This window comes from Schistocerca americana, chromosome 7 (genome assembly GCF_021461395.2).
Source record: "Schistocerca americana isolate TAMUIC-IGC-003095 chromosome 7, iqSchAmer2.1, whole genome shotgun sequence".
Taxonomy (NCBI): Eukaryota; Metazoa; Arthropoda; class Insecta; order Orthoptera; family Acrididae; genus Schistocerca; species Schistocerca americana.
This window is the reverse complement of record NC_060125.1, coordinates 147,545,959-147,570,771: the sequence shown is the minus strand read 5'-3', so window position 1 is coordinate 147,570,771 and position 24,813 is coordinate 147,545,959. Positions and strand designations below refer to the sequence as shown.

Below are 24,813 nucleotides of genomic sequence, written 5' to 3'. Positions count from 1 at the left end.
AAATATTTAGACACCACTAATTACTAAATAACAAAAGAGGAAATTCATCTACCATCATGCTAGTAACATGAATGATCATTACACAATTTTGTAGCCAAATCACATGGTAACATTAATTTCTTAGTAAAAACATCACGACACTGAATGTAATTTTTTAATAACTTTGTTTATGTTTATATCCAAATGATGACAAAACCGCGCGACCACCTCTTACAAAACTGAGTTATCTTCGTGATTCATCACTAAACAAACTCTCATATAGAACAAGTTCAGAGGAGTTCGGCCTAAAAGGTAACTGAAGCAGACGAATGTGTATTACAAGAGAATCCATCATGATCACATTATCACTGATTCATACAAACTAAGGACTTTCAGGTTCTTTCCAAGGACACAAATTTTCTCGAACAACCTAAATCATACAAGGTTTTAGATTATTTTCTGAACACAAGGGACTCTACTTCGATCATACAATAATTATTTGTTCGAATGATACCACTGGAAAGTTAATCTATTAGCACTGAGAACGGGCAGTGTAAAACATGAAATGGTGTTAAAACTAACAGATATTGCAGAAAGTTACTCGCCGATGTGGTGACAGTAGACAATGGCGCGGCACGGTAGGAATAGTGAATACCAAACGAAGTCACTACCTTGCCGCTGAGTGCCACCAGCACGACACCAAATTTTATGAACATGAGGCATGGAATAAGAAAGTCTTGCAGCATATACACCAATTTACAAACCAGGCTGCTTAGCATATGTAGAGATGGTGTAGTACGGGTGAATAGTAAGCCTCTCACCATGAAGTGCTTCACCACGCAGCAGGTCCATTGCAGTGGGGGACAAACATGATGATGATGCTGTGAGCAGAATACTAAGACAGATAGAGTGAGCACTAAGTTGGCAGGAGCCCACTAGGAACCGAGTTATTGTTCTGTACCAGTTGCCAATGGCTGTAGTAGGCAGGTATCCAGCTGCATGGCGGACTTGACAGCTTGGGGCGGAATTCAACATGTAAAGGAAGAAACTCGCTGCCTTAGCAGATAGCTGTAGAAAACTAGAAATTTATGAAGCTGCTAAGAGACGCGCAGCAGAAGGCCACCACATGGTCATGCAATTCTCTCCTTCATATGTTCAAAAAATTTGTATGAAAACTTAACCTAAATTCACCTAAGGACACACACACACACACACACACACACACACACACACACACACACACACACACGACCAGCCACACAGTCCATGACTGTAGCACCTTAGACCACTCGGCTAATCCCGCGCGGCTCTCCTTCTTCATAGGTCACCAAAATTAAGAGTGAGAAGGCAATTCCCATTCTCTTTACTGCACTAGCTCACACAAAGCACCTACAGTGTGTTTCACGAAGATACAACGACCCTTCCACATCTCACCTTCTGAACCACTGGAGATGCAGTGAGCAGACAAACCGGGGGTGTTTATTTCCCAAGAAAGTGTGATAATACTACATGAAATAATACATGAATTACTAAATTACTAAAAACATTAATGCAAGAAATGCATACGATCAAAATTTACGTAAACCTTTGCACACTGATCTACAAGGCTACCAGACCAGGAAAACTGCCCAGATAAAGGACGCGCTGGCCAACACGTACAAGCAGGAAATAATCTTAATCAATGTTATGCATCCCTAATAAGAATTAAGTAAGGTTGAGGCAGTTTCTGGTTTGTGTTAAATGTTTGAGGCAAAAAACTGGCATTTTTGGACTTCTTACAGTTTTCTGCTTATAATTCGAAACAATACATCCTACACAACATTCCCAAAAAACACCAAAATGAACATTCCCAAAAAAACACCAAAATGAACATTCCCAAAAAAACACCAAAATGAACATTCCCAAAAAAACACCAAAATGAACATTCCCAAAAAAACACCAAAATGAACATTCCCAAAAAAACACCAAAATGAACATTCCCAAAAAAACACCAAAATGAACATTCCCAAAAAAACACCAAAATGAACATTCCCAAAAAAACACCAAAATGAACATTCCCAAAAAAACACCAAAATGAACATTCCCAAAAAAAAACACCAAAATGAACATCCCCAAAAAAAAACACCAAAATGAACATCCCCAAAAAAAAACACCAAAATGAACATTCCCAAAAAAAAACACCAAAATGAACATTCCCAAAAAAAAACACCAAAATGAACATTCCCAAAAAAAACACCAAAATGAACATTCCCAAAAAAAAACACCAAAATGAACATTCCCAAAAAAAAACACCAAAATGAACATTCCCAAAAAAAAACACCAAAATGAACATTCCCAAAAAAAAAACACCAAAATGAACATTCCCAAAAAAACACCAAAATGAACATTCCCAAAAAAAACACCAAAATGAACATTCCCAAAAAAAAAAACACCAAAATGAACATTCCCAAAAAAAAAAAACACCAAAATGAACATTCCCAAAAAAAAAAAAAACACCAAAATGAACATTCCCAAAAAAAAAACACCAAAATGAACATTCCCAAAAAAAAAAACACCAAAATGAACATTCCCAAAAAAAACACCAAAATGAACATTCCCAAAAAAACACCAAAATGAACATTCCCAAAAAAAGCACCAAAATGAACATTCCCAAAAAAAGCACCAAAATGAACATTCCCAAAAAAAGCACCAAAATGAACATTCCCAAAAAAAGCACCAAAATGAACATTCCCAAAAAAAGCACCAAAATGAACATTCCCAAAAAAGCACCAAAATGAACATTCCCAAAAAAAACACCAAAATGAACATTCCCAAAAAAACACCAAAATGAACATTCCCAAAAACACCAAAATAAACATTACTGAATATTCCCAAAACACCAAAATAAAATTTATTCTGCCATTTAGCCATATGTATCACCAAAGATCTTCAATTTTTACCAATTTGATGGGAGAGTGAGTTAGGCTCATGTTCCAACGCCTGTATCTGGAAAACAGCTACTTTAAATGAAAAACTGTCATACAGAAAATTGTTGAGCATCGAATTCAGTGCAAAAGAGCTCTTAAATTTTAAAATTCATAAAACTACAAATAAAAATGTGGAAGTATTTGCTGCTAAAACTTTTTTGTGAAGTGTAATTAATTCTGAATGTCCAAATATCATATGTAAAGGCAATTTAGTTAGGTACCTGCCCACCTATACAGGTAACTCCATTTATTAATTTAATTGTTCAAGTAGTTAATTTACAGTGTTCTGTGTTACCCACTTGGGTTTATGATAATCACTCAAAGAGTATCCAACAGAGAGGAGGGAAAACATGGAAATTATTCAAGGGGAGAAACTTTAAGGAAGTGCAATTCGTGAGGAGGAGCTGAGTAGTGCCCCTGCAAGCCACGGAGTTTAAAGTCAAGTACCTGTCAGTTGAAGTGCTTTCCATGAGAAGTCAGCCCAATAGCTCTTATCATACTTCGTCTTTCAGTTAGGCTCATATCCATTAACTCTATTTGATGATGATGGAATAATGCACAAGACAAGAAAATCAGACCTCTTTAAACTGTTCAACCCAGTCAATGTTAAGATCACAAGCATGAAAGACCTCCCCCTTGACAGTGGGTTCCTCTTACACTGGGTTCTGTAGGGTATTCATGAAATGTTTTCCTCCAGCCTTGAAAAATACATGAACTATGTCAGGAAACACTTTAGATCCAACAGCATTTAGTATCTGATGGATACCCTGAGGAGAAAACAAAGGGAAACGTAAAATCTGTTGAAAGTGCGTGAACAGCCTGCACCATGTCATCAGCTTCTGATTATTTGATGAGACAATGTCACCAACTATGCCAAAAGAATGTTTCTTACTAAACTAACTTAATAGGAAATGTGCCACCTCAGTATTGACAGAAAAATTGTATGATTAAGGGTACTAGGTCAAGTGGGCCACTGAAGATGCAGACTCCTTGAAACATCACACCTTCTGTGGCCGTGACACCGCCCATACATTTTTTCGACATGGCAAAATCAAATTTATAAACACATTTCAAAGGGACGCAAACCTCCAACACATCATCTCAGATATCGTGGATCCCAAAATCACTCGTGATAAGGTCGCTGGGGCAGGAGTTAAGTTCATTATGCGTTTGTGCACAGGTGCCAGCTCCAAACCTTTGAATGAAATTTGTCAGCAACTATTCCAAAGGCCTTTATTGAAAAATAGTAATTTCAGTTTGGCTTCTCTGCCTACTACTGATGCTCACCAGCATTCCCTTGGGGTCTACTTGCATGTACAGATATGGAGAAACCATCAGATGGATCCACTGAAATGAACGTGCCCTTAGCGCTAGGATTTCACCCGGAACAAGTCCCGCCCATTCATCCCCCTCCACGCCTATCCAAAGTAGAAGGCCCTCCCCTAAACAGTCGCCAGTTCAGCAAACTGGAAGTTACATCAAAGTTGTTATCGTCACAGTCCAACACATGTTACACTGTGATGAAATTTAGTAATGATAAGAAATTTAAGTCTTTAGGGATAGTAATATAATACGAATGTGTATTATTAAAGAAATAAAAATATTTATAGAGGATTGAAACCATCGCCAGCAGTAGAAAACAAAAAAATAACGTGATTTTATTGAAAGGCAATACGGACAAATTTTCATTAACTAATTCACTTATTATAGTACGTTTATTTGAGAGAAACAGCAGAGCAAACATACAATGCGAAAACAATGGTTTTGAATCTCTCATGTCGGTAGTAAAGCCGCGGATGCAGTCGACTAACTCTGTTGTCTAAAAGCAGCGTTATACAGAAATAAGTGAAAGTCGTTTTGTTTATGTAGACCTTCATAGTAGCTCACGAAAATTAAAGAATATAAGAATGCCATGAAGTAGAACTGCCTAATGAAAGCAGTAAGATATTTGCTTATATGACATATTTCGTTAGTATTTGCAGGGGTAATGGGTGAATTTTAACTTTTAAATTCTTCCAATGCCATACTTGCACATTATAAACGAGGTTATAAAGAATTGTGGCGGTTCTGCGTAATTAGTGTCCTATATGCTGTTGCAAACGTCTCAGGACAATAATCTGTCGTTATTCTTTGTTCTGTCTATTTTTAACCAAAAGATAAATTAATTTCATGTCATTCAAACCATTTTTAAAAATAATAATGATGATGTTTATGTTTGTCACAGAGCAGTTAAGAAGGAAATAAATGCTGCAGTGTTTCACGGCTGTAAAACGTCCTTCATGCTGTGCCAGCGCTTCTTCCACCCCTAAAACTTTTCAGCAAAACTATTCAGTGAGTAACACGCAAAAACAGCCTGGATTGATCTAGCAAGAACAAAGTAATTTTGATGCCCTCTGGAATTATAGTGAACACTGGTGCTTGTTTGGCATATACTGTCTGAGTTCTAAAAACCGTGGTTCCTCTTTCTCCAAGCAAATTATTCTTTGAGGGTAGGTTTTTCCTGTTTTAGCTTTGGGTGCTTTTTCTCACATAGAAGTATGTTTCTTCATAGGCTATTCATCTGAATACTGAGTTCTCGTATTTAAAGAATTCAGTGCTAAATTGTTTTCTCTTATGTTTGCTGTGGAAGTACCTGACTCAGCTCAGGCCAATTGTGCACGTTTTTTGTAATGTGTCTTAAGTATGTGGCAAAATTTAGGACCTAGCAAGATATTAATTTAACATTCACTCCAAGTGCAGCCAAACGCGGTAAACCACGTGGGTCAACTGAAACCAAGCCCAGGCGCGGAACAAAGACCGGGAAAACCGGGGGTGAGTGGGCGGGACTTGTTCCGGGTGAAATCCTGGCGCTAACGATTCCTCTGAAATGAGGATGGATGACTACAAAAAATGGCCTGATCCCCACTGCAACCAGCCAACAGCCAGGGATCCTGCAGAAGAAAAAAGAAATGCCAAGCAGCTAATTCCTGCAGGAAAGTATCTATACATTGCTTGGCTATATGCAGCAATTGCCAGGGGCTTTCATGTCTTAATACTAGCAGAAGAGAACATTTTCCTTGATTACATGCAAATCGACAATGTGATTGACACCACTGAGGAGAAAATCTATTTAGATCCCATGCCAGAAGAGGATGAAGAATTATATGACCACATTTCCTTCCCAAGACCACTTCCCTGAAACATACAAAAACATCAAAAAATAAATTGTAAATGAATATAAATGTAGATTAATAATTGCTGAAAGAATGTAAAAAAAATTTTCTCTGATCAGTTTTATATTTTAATTAAAATACATTTCCATTAATAAAATCTTTCATTTGGTTTTTTAAAATTTTATTATTTTTTAAAATTTTAAACCTGTTTATCATCATTTTGGACTGGCATGGTAATTAATTAAATTAATACTAACACATAGAACTAACTACCTAAGTAGGTAGGTGGCTCACTAAATTGCCCTTAGATCTGAGTATTTGGATGAATGTGGATGATTTGACATTCAAAAGTAATATGACTTCACAAAATAAATCTTAGTTAGAGTTTGATGCTGCTAATTCTTTCACATTTTTATTTGTATTTTGCACAGGTGCGAGACAAATTTAAATTTTAGGGGATTCTTATGCAGAATTTGATGTTCTGCAACTTTAATGTAGTTCTGTTGGGTTCATATTGTAATGGTACAGTAGCAAATGTAAAAATGCAGCATTTGTATGATGTGCTCGATGCTGTGAAAATGATTGTTTTTTCATGTTTCTACGATACTTATCTACCTCTGTGGCATAAAACGATGGACATAGTCCAAACAAAGAGGATTTGGTTTTTCATTTTTGCCTTAAAAAATTAAATTATGTTCTCTTAAGCAACTTTTATGAACAGTCTGTCATAGGACATCGATAATTAAGAACTTTTGTTTTAATTGGAAACAGGAATTTAGTGTCCAATATGTAATTTAAAACAAGACTACTTGCATTATTCATAAAAAAAAATCATAATTTTTATAGCTACGAGATGTAGGTATTTGAAATAGAATGAGAAACAAAAATTGATACTGGTAAGATTTGAACCTACGGACGAAACACTGTGTTATTCAAGCTACTATTACGCTACTGACTGCGCTACCAGTTTGATTCGAATCTACTAATCAACTGTGGTACATACAACTTCAAATCAGATTATTTTCGTAAATTTATGAGAAACATTAAGAACAGCCCATTTCTCGGCACTTTTTAACCACGTTACAGGTGCCTGTTTCATTACAACAGAAAGCAGCTTCCGCCATTTCCATATTATGCATTAACAGCACGACAAACCGAGCACAACGCTGGAGAGGCTGTGACTGTACACGATTTTTGAAATAAAAACTATGTACCTAAAGCATGATTAAGAAAAACGTTGATGGTTGTTAATACATTTGAATATCTTAAAGTTTCATTTAAAGTAACTTAGTAATAAGATCATGTAATACAGAAGTAGGACCTACTTTGAAGAGCGTAACACCAGTGCATGAGTGGTACGGCTGCTGACCAATCATCACGTTTGTGTATGTTTACATCAGGTTTAGCATTATGATGAACAGATTTATAGAGCTGTGAACTATCTACCAGATGGAAGAGCCCGCCCTTCATTTAACATGCTGTCAATATATTTTCGGCAATAACCATTTTATTGTTGGCCGGTTGGCTAATTTAAAGGAGGGAGAAGGGACCAAACTATGTCATTGGTCCCTTGTTCTTAATAAAACAATGCCACAAGTGTGAGAATAAAACGGATGAAACATATAACACAAAATGGAAAGAAAGGAAAAGCCACAAGACTGAAGGGAAGGCAATGAACACTAAAGGAACAAAAGAGGACAAGAAAACAACAGAGAGACACTAGAAACAGAAGAGAGTAAAACATGAAAGCAGATTACAGTGGCTGGCCAACCACAAGAATAAAAGGGAAAGCCAGCCACTCTGCAACACATTAAAACCTCCACCCAAAAAGCACTACGGTGGAGGACACAGAGTGACAAAGGACATGCGCTAAAACCTACATAGAAGTATAAAACCCACTCTCATGGATAAAACATAAAACTAAAGCTGCTGTGGAGGCACTGTCACCCAGCACCAAAGGCAGGGTGCTGGGAAAGTTAAACGTCTGCCGCAGAGCGGCTAAAAGTGGGCAGACCAGCAAGAGCTGGACGACTGTCATTTGGGAGCCACAGTGACACTGAGGTGGGTCCTCGCAACGGAGTAGGTAACCATGTGTTAGCCACGTATGGCCAATGTGGAGCCGGCAGAGGACAACTGATTCCCTGTAAGACGCCTGCATGGAAGACTTCCACACATTCATAGTCTCCTTAATGACACGCAGTTGAATGTGCGTGCTGTTATGCCATTCAGACTCTCAAAGCTGGAAAACCCTGCAGTGTAACACAGAATGCAGGTCAGCTTCAGAGATGCCTATCTCCAGAAGCAGTTTCCGCGTCACCTGTTTGACCAGCCTGTCGGCAAGTTCGTTGCTGGGGATTCCGATCTGTCCTGGGGTTCACACGAACACCACGGAACGGCGGGACTTTTCTTCAAAGGCATATATGGACTCCTGAATGGATGCTACCAGAGGGTGGCGAGGGTAGCACTGGTTGATAGCTTCTAGGCTGCTCAAAGAGTCAGCACACAAGAGAAATGACTCACTAGGGCTTGAGCGGGTGTACTGAAGAGCACAAGATATAGCCACCAGTTCTGCAGTGAAAACACTGCAGCCAACTGGCAAGGAGTGCTGCTCAAAATGTCCTCCATGAACATATGCGAAGCCTACGTGACCATCAGCCATTGAGCCGTCGGTGTAAACCGCTTCAGATAACCAGAACACGTCAAGAATCGAGAGAAAGTGACAGCGGAGAGCGGCGGGGTTAACGGAGTCCTTAGGGCCATGCAAAAGGTCCAGACGAAGCTGCGGCCGAGGGGTACACCATGGAGGTGTACGTGAAAAGACCACAGGTAGAGGTGGTACAGGGAAGGACTCCAGTTCGGAGAGAAGGGGTCCCACGCGAACTGCAATCGTGTTAGCCCCCATCTGAGCTGCCAATGCGGAAGATGGACTGCCGCGGGTGGGAGAAGGAGACAGTAATTCGGATGCTCGGGGGAACAATGAGTGTGCGATGCGTAATTGACAAGTAGTTGTGCACGTCTGATCTGCAGTGGAGGGACACCAGCCTCCACCAGTACACTGGTCACCGGACTCGTCCTAAAAGCTCCTGTTGCTAATTGAACCCCACAGTGGTGCACAGGGTCGAGTAAATGCAATGCTGAAGGCACTGCCGAACCATAAACCACACTCCCATAGTCAATTCGAGATTGGACAAGGGCTCTGTAGAGCAGCAGCAGCAGCGTAGAGCGATCTACACCCCAATTGGTGTTGCTCAGGCAACAGAGGGCATTGAGGTGCTGCCAGCACTTCTGCTTAAGCTGACGAAGATGGCGCCAAGTCAATCGAGCATCAAAAATCAGTCCAAGGAATTGGTATGTCTCCACAAAAGTGAGTGGATCATCATTAAGGTACAGTGCAGGTTCCGGATGAATGGTACGACGCCGACAGAAGTGCACGACACATGACTTTGCGGCTGAAAACTGGAAGCCGTGGGCTAGAGCCCATGACTGCACCTTGTGGACGGCTCTTTAGAGGCGCCGATCAGCAAAAACAGTACTGGAGCAGCAGTACAAAATGCAGAAGTCGTCTGCGTACAGAGAAGGTGAGACAGAAGGCCCGACAGCTGCTGCTAGACGGTTAATGGCCCCTAAAAATAGACACACACTCAATACAGAGCCCTGCGGGACTCAATTCTCCTGTATATGGATGGGACTATGGGAGTCAGCAACTTGGACACAGAAAGTATGTAGTGACAGGAAGTTTTGGATAAAAATCGAGAATGGTCCCTGGAGACCACACTCACACAATGTGGCAAGGATATGACGTTGCCAAGTATGCTTTACGTAAGTCAAAAAAGATGGCAATCAGGTGTTGCCATCTGGAAAAGGCTGTTTGGATGGCAGACTCAATGGACACAAGATTATCAGTGGTAAAGCGACCCTGGCGGAAGCTACTCTGAGATGGATCCAGCAAGCCACGCGACTCCAGGACCCAACCGAACCGCCGGCATACCATACATTCCAGCAGCTTACAATGTAGGTGAAACTGACGGGCCGATAGCTATCCCCATCAAGCGGGTTTCTACCGGGTTTGAGCAGGAGCTGTGTTGGGGAAATGTGCAAGGGCACTGAGGAGCTCCCACTCTGTAAATGGGGCATTATAGGATTCACTGCAGCATGTAGTGGATGAGAGGATGTTCCCTTCCAGCCACCGTTTGAGTGTGCAAAAGGTTGGGGCGGGGCGGGGTGGGGGGGGGGGGGGGGGGGGAGGGGTAGGGGGGGGGGGTAATTCTCCGATGCAGAGGCTCGAGCAAAGTGCTCGGCAATCACATTTGCGTCAGTACATAACTCGTCATTTATGGTAACACCAGGGGCAGCTGTTAGGGCTCGGTCCCGAAAAGATGTTTGATCTATGCCCAGACTTGGGAAGGTGACGTGTGGCACCCAATGGTGGAGGTGTATCTCTCCCAACACTCCTTCTTCCATTGTTTGATAAGGTAGCGAACATGGGCACAGAGCCATTTAAAGGCTATGAAGTGCTCCAGGGAAGGGTGCTGCCGCTTATGCCACTATAGAGCTCACCGACGTTCCTTAACTGCTTCAGCGACTTCCGACGACTACCAACGGACTGCCTTATGGCTTGGGAACCCTAAAGAGCGAGGGATCGCGTTTTCTGCTGCAGAAACAATTGTGCTAGTCTCCTGCTCAATCATCATTTCCATGTTACCATGTGGGAGAGATTCAGCGGTGAGAGCAGAGGTGAAAGTTACCCAAGTCCGCCTTGTTCAAAGAAGGCAGGCGCCCGTGTGCCTGACGCTGGGGCAGTGACAGGAAGATGGGGAAGTGGTCACTACCATACAGGTCGTCACGTGCTCTCCAGTTAACTACCATGAGCCACACTGAAATGTGTGGCGGCCCCAGTATTTAAGAGGCAGAGGTCGAATTGCGACAGTAAAGTTTGGCATCTCTGCCTCAGCCAGTAAGCATGGTACCACCCCACAAGGGGTTATGGGCATTAAAATCTCCCAGAAGCAGGAAAGGTTTAGGGAGTTGATCAATCAGTTCAGCTAATACATTCAGGGGTACTGCACCATCTGGAGGAAGATATATATTGCAGACAGTTATTTCCTGCATCATCGTTATTCTGACAACGACAGCTTTAAGAGGGTTTGAAGGGGCACATGTTCACTACAGACCGAGTTTAGGACATAAACGCAAACTCAACCTGACACTTGATTATAGTCACACGGTTCCTGTAATATCCCTTATAGCCATGGAGGGCAGGGGTCCGCATTGCTAGGAACCAGGTTTCCTGGAGGGCAATGCAGATAGCAGGTGTAAAGCTTAACAGTTGCCGTAGCTCAGACAGGCGGTGGAAAAAACCACTGAAATTCTACTGGAGGATGACATCATGAGACTAGGAAGGCATGGAACATTCAATGAGGCAGTTTATGCCTCAGAGTCACCTGCTGCCACAGATTTAATGCCTGAGCATTCTATATCCAGTGTGTCTGAGGATCTGGCGAGATCTAGGTCCTCAGCAGACACCAAAATCTCCACCCCATCCTCAGCTGCAGCGCTTGTAGGTAGCAGTGGTGTGGGTGCCACCACAATTTCCTTGGTCTTAGGGGTTTTCTTTTTGGATTTCTCTCGCTGCTCCTTGGGTTTTCCTGGCTGGGAGGACTTCACTGGCTCAGTCTCTGGGACTGAGGATGAGTGTGAAGCCCTACGACAACCAGCTGCTTTTGGGCTCTACAGCCACTGGTGGGTGTCGTCTTTCCCACTAGAAGAAACCTGGGAACGGAGTGACCAAAGTGACCCCTTCCTAGTGAGAGAAGCCTAAGAACACTTACACTTCTCCAGCTTAGAAGTGGGGAATGGACTTCCCCAATAGTTGGAGAGCTGTTGCTCCTGAAGTGGGTGGTGCAGGAGCAACAGGGAGGGAAATGCCCCCACACCATCAAGGGGGGCAGGTGTAGTCTTCCAGCTCTGAGAGGTGACCTGAGTTGGCAGAGCTGATGGTGCCAGAACTGTTGTAGCTGCAGCGTAAGACGATGTAATATGCAAAGGATGCAGGCGTTCAAATTTTCTCTTAGTCTCCGTATAGGTCAGTCTGTCCAGGGTCTTTTACTCCATTATTTTCCTTTCTTTCTGGAGAATCCTGCAGTCAGGCGAGCAAGGCGAATGGTACTCTACACAGTTGACACAGATGGAAGGCGGGGCACATGGAGTATTGGGATGTGATGGGCGTTCGCAATCTCGGCATGTGATGCTGGAAGTACAGCGGGAAGACATATGGCCGAACTTCCAGCACTTAAAGCACGGCATCGGGGGAGGGATATAGGGCTTTACATAACACCGATAGACCTTGACCTTCTCGGACAATGTATCATTCTCAAAGGCCAAGATGAAGGCACCGGTGGCAACCTGATTATCCTTCGGACCCCAGTGGACAAGCCGGACGAGATGTACACCTCGCCACTCTAAAAGAAGGTCTCTGTGAAATATGATACCCTGGACCATATTTAAGCTCTTATGAGGTGTGATGATTACACAAACATCCTCCAGCTTGTCACTCCTGTGACTGGGCAGAGGATGCTGTTTTGATGAAGACTGACCCAGATCTCATTTTGGACAAGCCCTCCAACTCCCCGAACTTGTCCTCTAAATGCTCAACAAAAAAACTGAGGCTTCATCCTCGTGAAATATTCCACATGAGCTCTCGAAATACAAGGTACCGGGGCGCATAAGATCTGCTGCCATCCTCAGCCTGATGTTCCTCCCATGGTGTGGCCAGGGAGGGGGGACGATTTTGGGTCGTACTTCTATGCGTTAAATTGAGCTCGTGATTGCTTAGAAACTGCTGGTGTTTCACTACCACGCTGGATATCTGGTGCAAAGAAGTTCACTGTCATCGTCGACCCAGAAATCGACACTGCATAGCGCATGGTGGAAAATGCAACCAGGAAGGTGTCCTCATCCAAGAGATGGAGAATGGGCAGGACTGCAATGCAACAACGAGAAAGTGGGCTAAAGATCTCAATGCACGATGGACACGATGCACCTTGTAAGGCGCCCTTCCCCAATTGGCTCGCTCTTCGGGAAAATTTTGAAGAATGGAGGGCAAACCCTACAGAGGACCATCACATAAAGGCTGAAACGTGTGAAACTCCTTTTAGTCGCCTCGTACGACAGGCAGGAATACCTTGGGCCTATCCTAACCCCCCGGACCCGCAGAGGGACATATTATTGTCTGCACTATCAAGGGTGGAATATTTTTGCAGCTTGATGGTATCAAATGCATAACACCAGAGTCTGCTCTTTTAACATCTCAAGAGGCCCAAAGGCTTAAATTGACTGGCTTAAATTGACTCTCTCTGTAACAGAAGTACATTACTTAGGTGCTATGGAACTTCAGTTATTTCAACAGATGGCAAGCAATGCATTACATGATATGACTGTTCTAGATTTAAACATGATTAGTGCTGAAACTTCCTGGCAGATTAAAACTGTGTGCCGGACCGAGACTCGAACTCGGGACCCTGTTGGTCCCGAGTTAGAGTCTCAGTCCGGCACACAGTTTTAATCTGCCAGGAAGTTTCATATCAGCGCACACTCCGCTGTAGAGTGAAAATTTCATTCATGATTAATGCTATTCCGTAAGACATATTGACTCCCACCTTGCAGATGTGTAGTAAGTGGCCCCACTTCGTGCAGATCACTCTACGAACGCCAGTAATTTCTGAATGGAAGAGATTTATGTAGTCTAGCAGGAACATAATTAATAGTGAGAGAAATGCTGCAACTTTATGGTTATTCATTAATTCACCACCAAATGACTACAACATGGTTTCACAACTTTACATTACGCTGTGAACAAAAGTAGCAAGGTGCCACATTTACCAATCCAATCCCTTTCTCATCAACACTGTATGGATCACCGACATCAGATTTATGAATTACCTTATTTACCTGAATATAAGATGATCCTGCCTGTAAGATTACCAGCTTTTTTTAAGAGGCTCCTTGAAGAAAATTTGTTTTTTAACATTTTCTGACTAATAAAAAATAAAAAATTTTATTTATGTAAGGTGCCTGCCTGAAAAGTTACCAATGCATCTATTCTTAACTTACACCATTTATTCGCTGTCTACATTTTGGCAATACAAGTAGAAATACAATGAACAAAAAGAAATGGTTTACATATCTTCATTGCCCTTTTTATTTACTATTGTCTGTGGTTTCACCATTCTTAATCACCAACGACATCATCCTAACAGGACTTCTGTAAAATTATATCTTCGTCGTCACAAATATTTGGCTCTTTCTTCGGAATATGTTGCAGTTTCTGAGGATACGATTACAGTGAGACCTGAGAACAGAGCTTTTTTCTTAACACACAGTGAATTTCATTTTTATACTGACATGAGAAAGTCACAATGTCCCTTACTTTCAAACACATCATCTGCCTGCCGCTGTCACATTAGCTGTGTAGAACCAGTAGCTGACACACCTCCTATTGTTCCCGTCATACCTCACACTGAGCACTGACAGCATTGCTGCATGAAGTTCGTAAGTATGCCACTGGACCCAAGCTACACTTTTATCATCTCCTGCAGAAATGTACGCTGTTGTTGACTATCTGTTGAATTTCGAAGTTCGTGTAATTATGAGTACAAACAGATTCAGGCAAACTGAAGTTTAAACGTGGTAGATGTCCATAAAAAGCCAAACTACGCAGTATGCGAAGTATGCAGTATACATTCCCATGGTTGGCAGCACGACAAACTTTGCTGCCCACTCACCACTCTCCTTCCCCCACTCATCTTAGTTCTCAGCAAAGCTGTTGTCATTGTTCCCCTCCAACCCTTCCGCAGTGCTGTGGTTGTGCAACAGTGAAACACAGATGGCAATAACTTCTAGGATGCAGGTCATATGCAACAATAGCAACTAGTACATAAATAAAAGATCACAATCACAATTCAGTCCAATTCTCGACCTTCTGCTGTCCTGTGAGCTAATGACAGCTGTTGGTATTGCAGGTCTTCCCGCTGCAATTTATTCTTGGGATAACAATTTCTGTCAGTTTAATGTGATGCATTTCGTTTGTTAGACATTCAATTCTGGATTAATTGTCTTTCTCGTTTCATCTGGATGTCACCATCTTGTTCTAAGGCTGATTAAAAGCTGGTGACATTTTTCCCTGGTATCATAATATGTGAATAGGGACAGAATTTCTTATTTGCTACCCATCTGGTGAATCATTAGTGTCTCATAACCAAATAAAATGTTTACTTGGGTTCAGCATCAAGTAATGGTCTTACAAGAACAAGATTTTCTTCTTTGAATGTTAACTTTACTTAAAAAACCAACATAAATGTACTTATATGGTATCCATACATGTATAAAAACTTTTATTGCAAACCTGTTCAAATACAACAAAAGTTTGTAAGTCAGTAGAATTTAATGCTGCTTCATCCTGTGCTTCACAAAATTGTCAATTTTTTAAGCAGAGCATTAGGTTGTTGCGGCTAGTTCACGGTTTCTTGAGTATCCCTTGCCCTAGTGCAATGAGTCAAATGTAATGTGACTAAGCATAGATGCAAGTGCTTTGGCGTATCTGAAAATCTCGAGCCTATTCGAATGAAAGCACTGTTTACTAAGTGCTACCTTTACAAATTCTTCAAAATAAATTTGTACGAAGTCTCAGTAGCCAAAGTTTCATTTATAAATGTAAGACACCTCAATATTAATCTATTACAGCCCTGTATTTTTGGAATGTTTTTGGGGGGAAAAAAAAAGACAGTGTCTTACAGTCGGGTAAATTTGATAAGCACATCCATTGTTTATGGGAATGTACTTTATGTCACTTAACAACTGCAAGTAAGTACCCAATGAACTTAAACTAACTCCACTATATCAGCACTTGCTCAATTAAGTTATTTTGTCTATTTAAGGAAGATAATTGGACAGGAAATGCTGTGGAGATATAGTCTGTCTATAAACTGAAAAGTGAGCAGCATTCATGGGGGAGAAAGTCCTCCGAGCATTGCAGAACAGAATGCACAGATTTACATAGATTCTGTCCATATGCGGTTCTAGTGATACTATTGTGGAAAATAAACACAGTGTGTCACCAGGTACTCATATGCCAAGCTACAAAAGAGTCTATGTAACTTTGTGAAACACCCTATAGCTGCTTTTTGTGTGCTAGAGGGAATGGAGAATTCCTTCTCACTCTTCATTTTGCAGCACTATGATGACTACAATCTGGCAACCTACCTTCCTGCATGTTTCTAACTGCCACCCCCTCCTTTCCACGCTGTTACATCCCCAGAACACAATCTATACCTTAATTTGATTCTACTTGCTCTTAGGTGTGATACAAAAATTTAAAATCTGTTTTTAACACATGTTGTTTAACAACGTACATTAATTCTGCACCATTAAAACACTATTTTGAATAATCTGCAGTTTTTCATTCACTGTAATGAGGAAACTGTTAGTTGAAAAGAAAAAATGAATTTGACCTTTTCTGGAGAAAATTTAAAGTAGTTCAATTTCGTACTGGGAAACATTTATCCTTGTAATTTACATGAAAAATCTAAACAACTAACTTTTTACCACCCAACCCCACTGATCAGGACTTAGTATTTGTTCATGACACACTCCCCCTCATCCACCAATGTACAAAAATCTACAACTGCAACATTTTTTGGTCTTTGTTCACTGAGCTATAAATTAATTTAATTTGGCCTTTTCTTAAAACAGCAACCTTCTGCAAACAGACATCTATCTCTGTAATACTGCCTTCAAACAATGAAAACTCCAGGTGAGAATGGCAACAATGTAGGAAAATTTGTGAGTGACTTAATTTTGCCTTTCTGCATCTCAACGTGTCTTCTTCATGGCAAGTAGCAGTCTTATCATTTCCTACATTGGTAATATTATCCTCAAAATTTGGTACTTGTCAAATCCACAAATAAGCAAAAGTACTTTCAATTTGACAGTCGCTGTGTACTCCAAACAAACTTCTCCCACAATTCTTGGCATTTGTGGTAAATACACTTGCTATCATACTGATTAAGTACATCATATGCTAACTCTGACAATTACATTCACTTTTTTCAATTGTATCATTAGCTTGGTTCACAAGTGGATGTTCTCTGCCATCTTAACTGGAATCAATACTCTCTATCTTCAGAAACAGTAAATGGCTTTACTTTTCATTATACAGTAGAATGCATCAAGTAACTTTAACTACTATTCTTTCTGAAATAATTCTCTGAAGTGAGAGAAAACAAACAATTCTCTCTAAATAGCATTCACAATAACTTTTACATAACCTTCTCAAACTCATCTACGTTTTGTCCACATCCCATGCCCCATTTCAGTCAGTTTTCTTGCCACACAATTTATGTGCTGTGACACCATTACTGCGAAATGTCAGATCCATCTTCTGACAACTATTTACTCCAATCTCATCACACATGCAAGATCTATTTCATCCAAAAAAAAGTAGCTTGTCATAACACGTGTTAAGTTATCAGCTGATAATACCATTTTTGAAGTTTTCTAGGTCGACACGATGGCTAAATTGGCATTCATGTAAGGTGTTTCCATTTTATGATACACACTTTCACAGGTGAAAAAGAAAGGCGAATTTATCAGTTTGAAGTAAGGAACCAGGCTTGAAAAGAAATGAGTCGAAAGTTACAAAGTCAGACATGATGTGGCTTATCATCAAGAGCAGAGTACAAAAAATTACAAATATTTCCTCTACGTAGTAAAACTGATGTACTACATACACAATAGCCACCACTGTTGAGTAGGCAAACCTGACCAACATCCTGATGTACATTATGGAGGGTGGGTAGAAAAAACTTTACTACTGCACTGCTGATGATGTGTATGTTTACTCACATGGACACTTCAGATGTGGAGGCCCATAAGAGTAGTCTTTCTGACAACTGCTATGAATGGGTCACAAAAGTTGGTAGAAAAATGTAAGAATTACAGATGTACTTGTTCTTTAATTTTTATCGTCATCAGCAGACCAAGAGTAAATGTGGAACTTTTCTAATTTTTGCTGATAGTGCAAATAAACCAAATTCATTGTCATCTGAAATACAAATTTTCATAGTCACCAAATATCAGAATTTCATCTCACAAAGCAGCAATGAAAGTGGTGAAAGAGCTTTATAGGTCACAAGATCCACATAAGGTGGCAATTGACCTTCTACTCAACGACCTTCGCTATTCAGCTAGTGAGACAACACAATGACTACTATGCCTTATTCAGTCCTACTTGGATTAATGGGTTTATGTTATTTCTTTATATGAAACATCACGTCTTTCATTTAAGTTATACATGTTGGTGCTCCCTGTTAAGTATCGCAATGTGCCATACTGAATTTCATCATGAACTGTACGTCACATGTATAATGTTATACACAGTTCTCACTCAAAAATAATAGCAGCTACAAATTTCATCACAGATGGAATCAAAATCCCAACTGATATTTTCAATTTTAGCTTTTATTGTGTGTATGAAATCCTGCCATTGAAACCTGAAACAATGCAATGTTCTCTGTATTCCATTTTTTAAATGTCACAATGCATTAAGTCTACTCTTGTTTGAAGAACAGCTCTACTCACTCACCACGATAAATAATAATTTCGATGGTGGTGACAATGATTCCATTCTTAAATTTACATGCAGCTAATCTGGCTTTAATAACTTAATATTTAGAATGTAATCAAACAGTGGAAAATCCAGGATGGAACACAACAATATTAGAGAAGGAAAGTTGCTACTCACCATATAGAGGAGATGCCGAGTCATGATAGGCACAACAAAAAGATTCACAGATCCCAGTCCCACATACTGTTCCTGCGTTGTTGCTTGGCTCATGAAATTCCCCCCTAATGGCCTTACCATCAAATTACCAATCTCTGGTTGCCACCATTCCTTCCACAATGACCTCCTCCTGTTCACATTCCGCCAATCTTTAGCCCTCACCAACGTAGTCCTGCAAAACCATATCAACCAAGCCCAATCCTCCTTGAAGAACCCTTCTCTCCATCTGGAACATTCTCCTGCTGTGTAATCCCAAATTCCTGGAACCCATAACACACGTTGAAACTCTTGCCCTGCAGGAACTTGTGCAAAATGCACAATGCCACCTCAAAAAGCTCTCCATCCTGCTTACTTTCTATTCCTGCCTCGGAGTACTACTGTCTACCACCTCTACAACCCCCAAATCTCCCCCACATCGCCCCATAGCTGACAAACCCTGTGCTACAGACCTACTACACTTACCCAACCCTCCAAAACTCCCTCCCACCACCACACAGAAACCAGAACATAAACAGACCCACAACACAGTCGTGAACATTTCCTCCAGAAGCTTCAGTCCTACAGAAATATCAGTCCTTTCCAACGGCCTCACCTTTTGCCCCGCTCCCAAATTCAATCATGCAAGTCTAGTTAAAGACCTCCTCTCCTTCTCCTGGTCCTTACAGTGGAAACACTTTTTCGCCACCAACCCGACCAATCAGACTCAACCAAAGACCAATATTGAACCTTGCCTAACTCAGTTCACTCCTCTATCCAACCATGATCCACTCCCACTGCCTCCAAACCACCCCCTGTTAACTTTCCAGAATTTCTTAACCTCGAACCTTGCCTCACCATCATTTCCCAAATCCCTCAGCATGCAAACTAACGTTGCATCCACAGAAAGAATTGCAGTCCACCATCTAAAAACTGATCCCGACCTTATAATCCTACCTGTGGGCAAAGGCTCCACCACTGTTGTTTTTAATCGCAAGGATTACATGGCAGAAGGACTCCGTCAGCTGTCAGATGCTTCCACCTACAAACCTTGCCACAGTGACCCCATATTCCAGTAATACAGCAGGATCCCCAGTCACTACTCAGATCCTTAGGCCCATCCCAGAACCTCTCCCCAGAGTCCATCTCTCTACTTACCCTTACCACTCCCCACACTCCCACTTTCTACATGCTTCCTAATGTCCATAAACCCAACCACTGAGGATGCCCCATTGTGGCTCTGTGTCCCCACAGAGTGAATCTCTGCTCTCATAGACCAACACCTTCAACCTATTACCCGGAACCGATACTCCTATATAAAAGATACCAACCAGTCCCTGACCAACTCTCCACAGTTCCTGTCCCTTTACCACACAGTGCCCTGCTTGTCACTACTGATGCCACCTCCCTGTACACTAATATTCCTAATGCCCGTGGCCTTACTGCTATCGAACGCTACCTTTCCAGATGCCCTATGGATTCCGAACTAACAACCTCCTTCCTAGTCGCCATGACCAACTATATCCTCACCTACAATTACTTCTCCTTTGAAGGCATTACCTACAAACAAATCCAGGGTACAGCTATGGGCACCTGCGTGCACCATCCATACTTAGGAATCCTTCCTAAAAACCCAGAATCCTAAACCCCTCACCTGGTTCAGAGTCATTGATGACATCTTTGGTCTCTGGATTGAACGTTAGGACACCCTATTCACATTCCTCCAGAACCTCAACAACAACTCCCCCATTTGCTTCACCTGGTCCTACTCGTTCAACAAGTCATCTTCCTAGATGTTTACCTTCACTCAGACATGGCTACATCAGTACTTCCATCCATATCAAACCTACTAACCACCAGCAATACCTCTACTTCAACAGCTGCCACCCTTTCCATACCAAGAAGTCCCTTCCGTACAGTCTAGCCACCTGTGGTAATCGCATCTGCAGTGACGAGCAGTCCCTCTCAAAATATAGCAAGGGTCTCACTGAAGCCTTCACTGACCATAATTATCCTCCCAACCCTGTACAAAAACAAATCTCCCATGCCAGTCTCCCACCACCTCCAAATGTCCCACAGACCGGCCACAAAGGAGCATTCCCCTCAGTACCACCTGGGACTGGAGCAACTGAATTAGATTCTTTACCAGGGTTTCGATTACCTCTTGTCGTGCCCTGAAATGAAAGATGTCCTCCCCACTATCCTTCCCTCCTACTACAGTGGTATTCTGCCATCCACCAAACTTACACAATATACTCGTTCATCTTTACACAACCCCTGCTGCCAATCCCTTACCTCATGGCTCATACCCCTGTAATAGACCTAGATGCAAGACCTGTCCCATACATCCTCCTACCAACACCTACTCCAATCCGGTCACTAGCATCACCTATCCCATCAAAGGCAGGGCTACCTGTGAAACCAGTCATTTGCTTTACAAGCTAAGCTGCAACCACTGTGCTGCATTCTATGTAGTCATGACAACCAACAAGCTGTCTGTCCTCAAGAATGGCCACCGACAAACTGTGGCCATAAAACAAGTGGACCACCCTGTTGCTGAACAGGCTGCCAAACTTGATATCCCTCATCTCAATGACTGCTTCACAGCCTGTGCCATATGGATCCTTCCTACCAACACCATGCTTTTCTGAATTGCCCAAGTGGTAAATTTCCCTGCAATACATACCACGTTCCCGTAACCCTCCTGGCCTCAACCTTCGTTAATCAGTGTCCTCACTCATCCAGCCCCCTCCCTGTTCCCATTCCAGCACCACACAGCTGTCATTTCACTGCCACACTCAGTCTTTTAATTTCTTTTTATTTCTCTCCTTTCCACAGCTCACATCTTAACCCCCCCTCCCCCTCCCCACCTTCTCTCCTGCCCTCCATCTAAACTGCAACACTTCACTGTCTGCCACCCCCCACCATACTATCCCCACCCCTTCCTGCTTGCGTGTGTGTGTGTGTGTGTGTGTGTGTGTGTGTGTGTGTGTGTGTGTGTGTGTTTTGCTGACAAAGGCCTTAAGGCCAAAAGCTATAATTGTGTGAACCTCTTTGTTGTGCCTATCGCGACTCAGCATCACCGCTATATGTTGAGTAGCAACTTTCCCTCTCTAATATTATTATTTAGAATGCAAAACCTTTACAAAAAACTTGATACATTTTCCACCCAGTCACACTCTTGTTTCCTTGCATAATTCTAAACAAATACGTATAATTTGGAAACAGTTACACTATAAAGTATAACATTAAAACTTCATGTAACGTAAAGTCATAAAAGATTGAAATGACAGATCAGAACTGTAAGTTGTTAATTGATTCTGTAATTTATTATTAAACTGAAATAGTTTTAAAATCATCTCCAGAGATAAGAGGAAGTACATATGGTAGCATTATTGTTGAGCAGCGGATTGCCCTGACCTCAATCAATGAAGTTTGCAGTCAGAATGAACAGAAGTTCAGTTATGAACAGAGTCTTAGGGCAAATAATTAATTTACATTAAATGCTTATGGATACATGCTCAAGCACTCATGTTTAACTTTAGAGAAGTACTGCACATTCTGAGAACGAGATGAATATAAAATTATTTCACTGTTTTATTTACACCCTGATGAAGGTTACTTTCCAGATTGGCTTCGTACTGCAAGTTCCATCACTGAACGATCATTGTGAGATACTACAGTTCTTTCAAGGCTTTGAGATTCATTGCCTGATACTTGTCCTTTTGTTTTTGTTTTTGTTACAGACTAATTTCAATTACACAGTAATGGATTTCCTCATTAACATTGTGGACTTAAAGCAGCTGATCTCACTTATTACTGTAGTCAATTTGAATATGACACACTGCACATTACCTTCTGCACTCTTGACAGTAAACACACAGTCACTCCAAACCTAACATCCTGTGAGTGCACCTGTCTATATTTAAGAGCTTACTTCAGAAACTGGCTTCACAATAACTGAAGGAAAAGACATGCTAAATACTGCAGATTGAGGGTCTCTGAATGCCTCTGTAGCCTTTGTGTAAGAGATTTGCCTATAGTCAGAATCATGAACAAAAGCGATCTAGTTTCAGCTCATTCTGCACGCCTGACATTGAACATTCTGCTGTGAATGTAGCCAGTGGGAGCATTGAACATGTCTGTGGCGAGTTATTTTAGTGAATTTTTATTCTGTTTGTTTTGAGCTGTCATAGCTGATGGTGGGAAACACAAATTCTACATGAACAAGTAAGATACCTCATTTTCAGGCTTTATTCTTTCCTCAAGCATGAAACTTGTCAACGCACATATAGCAACTGTTGTTTGGAACCGGCAATGCTGCAGTCCTCATCCATATTTTAACCTATGCAGACCGCCTTCATTTGTCAATTAGATTACCAATAATTCTTTTTACCAAAAAAGGTAGCATCCAAAATAATCAGCATATACCTGTTGTGGTGAACAACAGGTTTTTGAACCATGAGTAGCTTTACTGCATTTTACCTGAGTTGCTTAGCCTTAGCAAGCAACAATTGTTGCCCATACTTGTGACAGATGGAGTACCATAAAGGGTTAGGCACAAAGTTGCACCAGCAAATAGATTGCTCCGACACTACTGTGTGCTAGGAAAGCGTGTATTTCAAGTATACATTAAAGTAGGAGTTTTCTTGAACATAACACTGTTTTCTTTCCTACACATACTGTATCAACCTGGTTACTATACTCAAGCCTAGTCACCCTCTACAATTTTTACCCCCCACGCTTCCTTCCAATACCAGATTGCCAATTCCCTCATGCCTCAGTAGGAGTCCTTTCATCTGATCTCTTATTTTAATAAAGTTGTGCCATAAATTTCTTTTTCCCCAGATCGATTCACAACCTCATCATTTGTTATTTGATCTATCCATCTACTCTTCAGCATTCTCCTATAACATCACATTTCAAAAGCTGCTTTTCTCTTCTTGTCTAAATTTTCCTTCTTCCCTGTAAGATTACACTCCACAGAAGTATCTTCATAAGAAAGATCCCAACAAATTTATTTTATATGTTAACAAATTCTTCTTTTCAAAAATGTTTTCTTATTATTGACAGTCTGCATTTCATATCTGTTGTATTCTCCCTACTTCAACCATCATCAGTTATTTTGCTGCCCAAATGGAAAACAAATTTATTTTAGTGTCTCATTCCCTAATCTCATTACCTAAGCATCAACTCATCCACTCGACTTATTTCCATTATCCTATTTTTACTTTTATTGACATTTGTCTTATAATCTCTCTTCAAAAGATCATCCATTCCATTTAACTGCTCTTCTATGTCCTGAGTCTCCTTTGACAGAACTGTCTCATATCAGCAAACTCAAAATTTTTCTTTGGTTTCCTCCACACACAGTTTAATAGGAACTGGAAGGTCCTATCGGGACAACATTAAATTTTGTCATTTAACTCCCCTGTATTTCAGAAACCACTGAACCAACTTACATGAAACCTTTACAGAACATGTTCATCTTTTGAATCTGCAGTTCCTGTCTTTTCTTTCCACATTTGCTGTTGCTGTTAAATTATAGGATAGGGGTTCCACTTTTTTGCAAGCACACTGTTTTTTTCTTTTTACCCAAACATGTTTCAACACCTCTGTGCCATCATCAGCGGGTTTTTATTTATTGAAAATGTGATTTTACATTAATGTGTTCAAATTCTGTTATGTGGTCTTCTATTGCTTTATGTGATGTGTGTGTATGTTTTGTTTTGGTCCTTTTTCCAGCAGGTTTTCTTGTTGTTTGGTGAGATTTATGTTTATGATTCTCTTTAGCTTTTTGGTTTTGTTTATTCTGTTTTTCTTGCATTATTTTCTGTATGTGCCTTTTCCCTCTCTCTGTTATTTGTTCAAACTGGGCTGATATTGGAAATTTATTGGCCACTTC

General features: G+C 41.1%; 1 protein-coding gene across 1 annotated transcript in view; it reads right to left on the bottom strand.

The window, feature by feature from the left end:
• The window catches only part of LOC124622346 (apoptosis-inducing factor 1, mitochondrial), a 119,326-nt gene that overhangs the window by 19,874 nt on the left and 74,639 nt on the right, over positions 1-24,813 (bottom strand). The gene's annotated exons all lie outside the window — the stretch shown is intronic.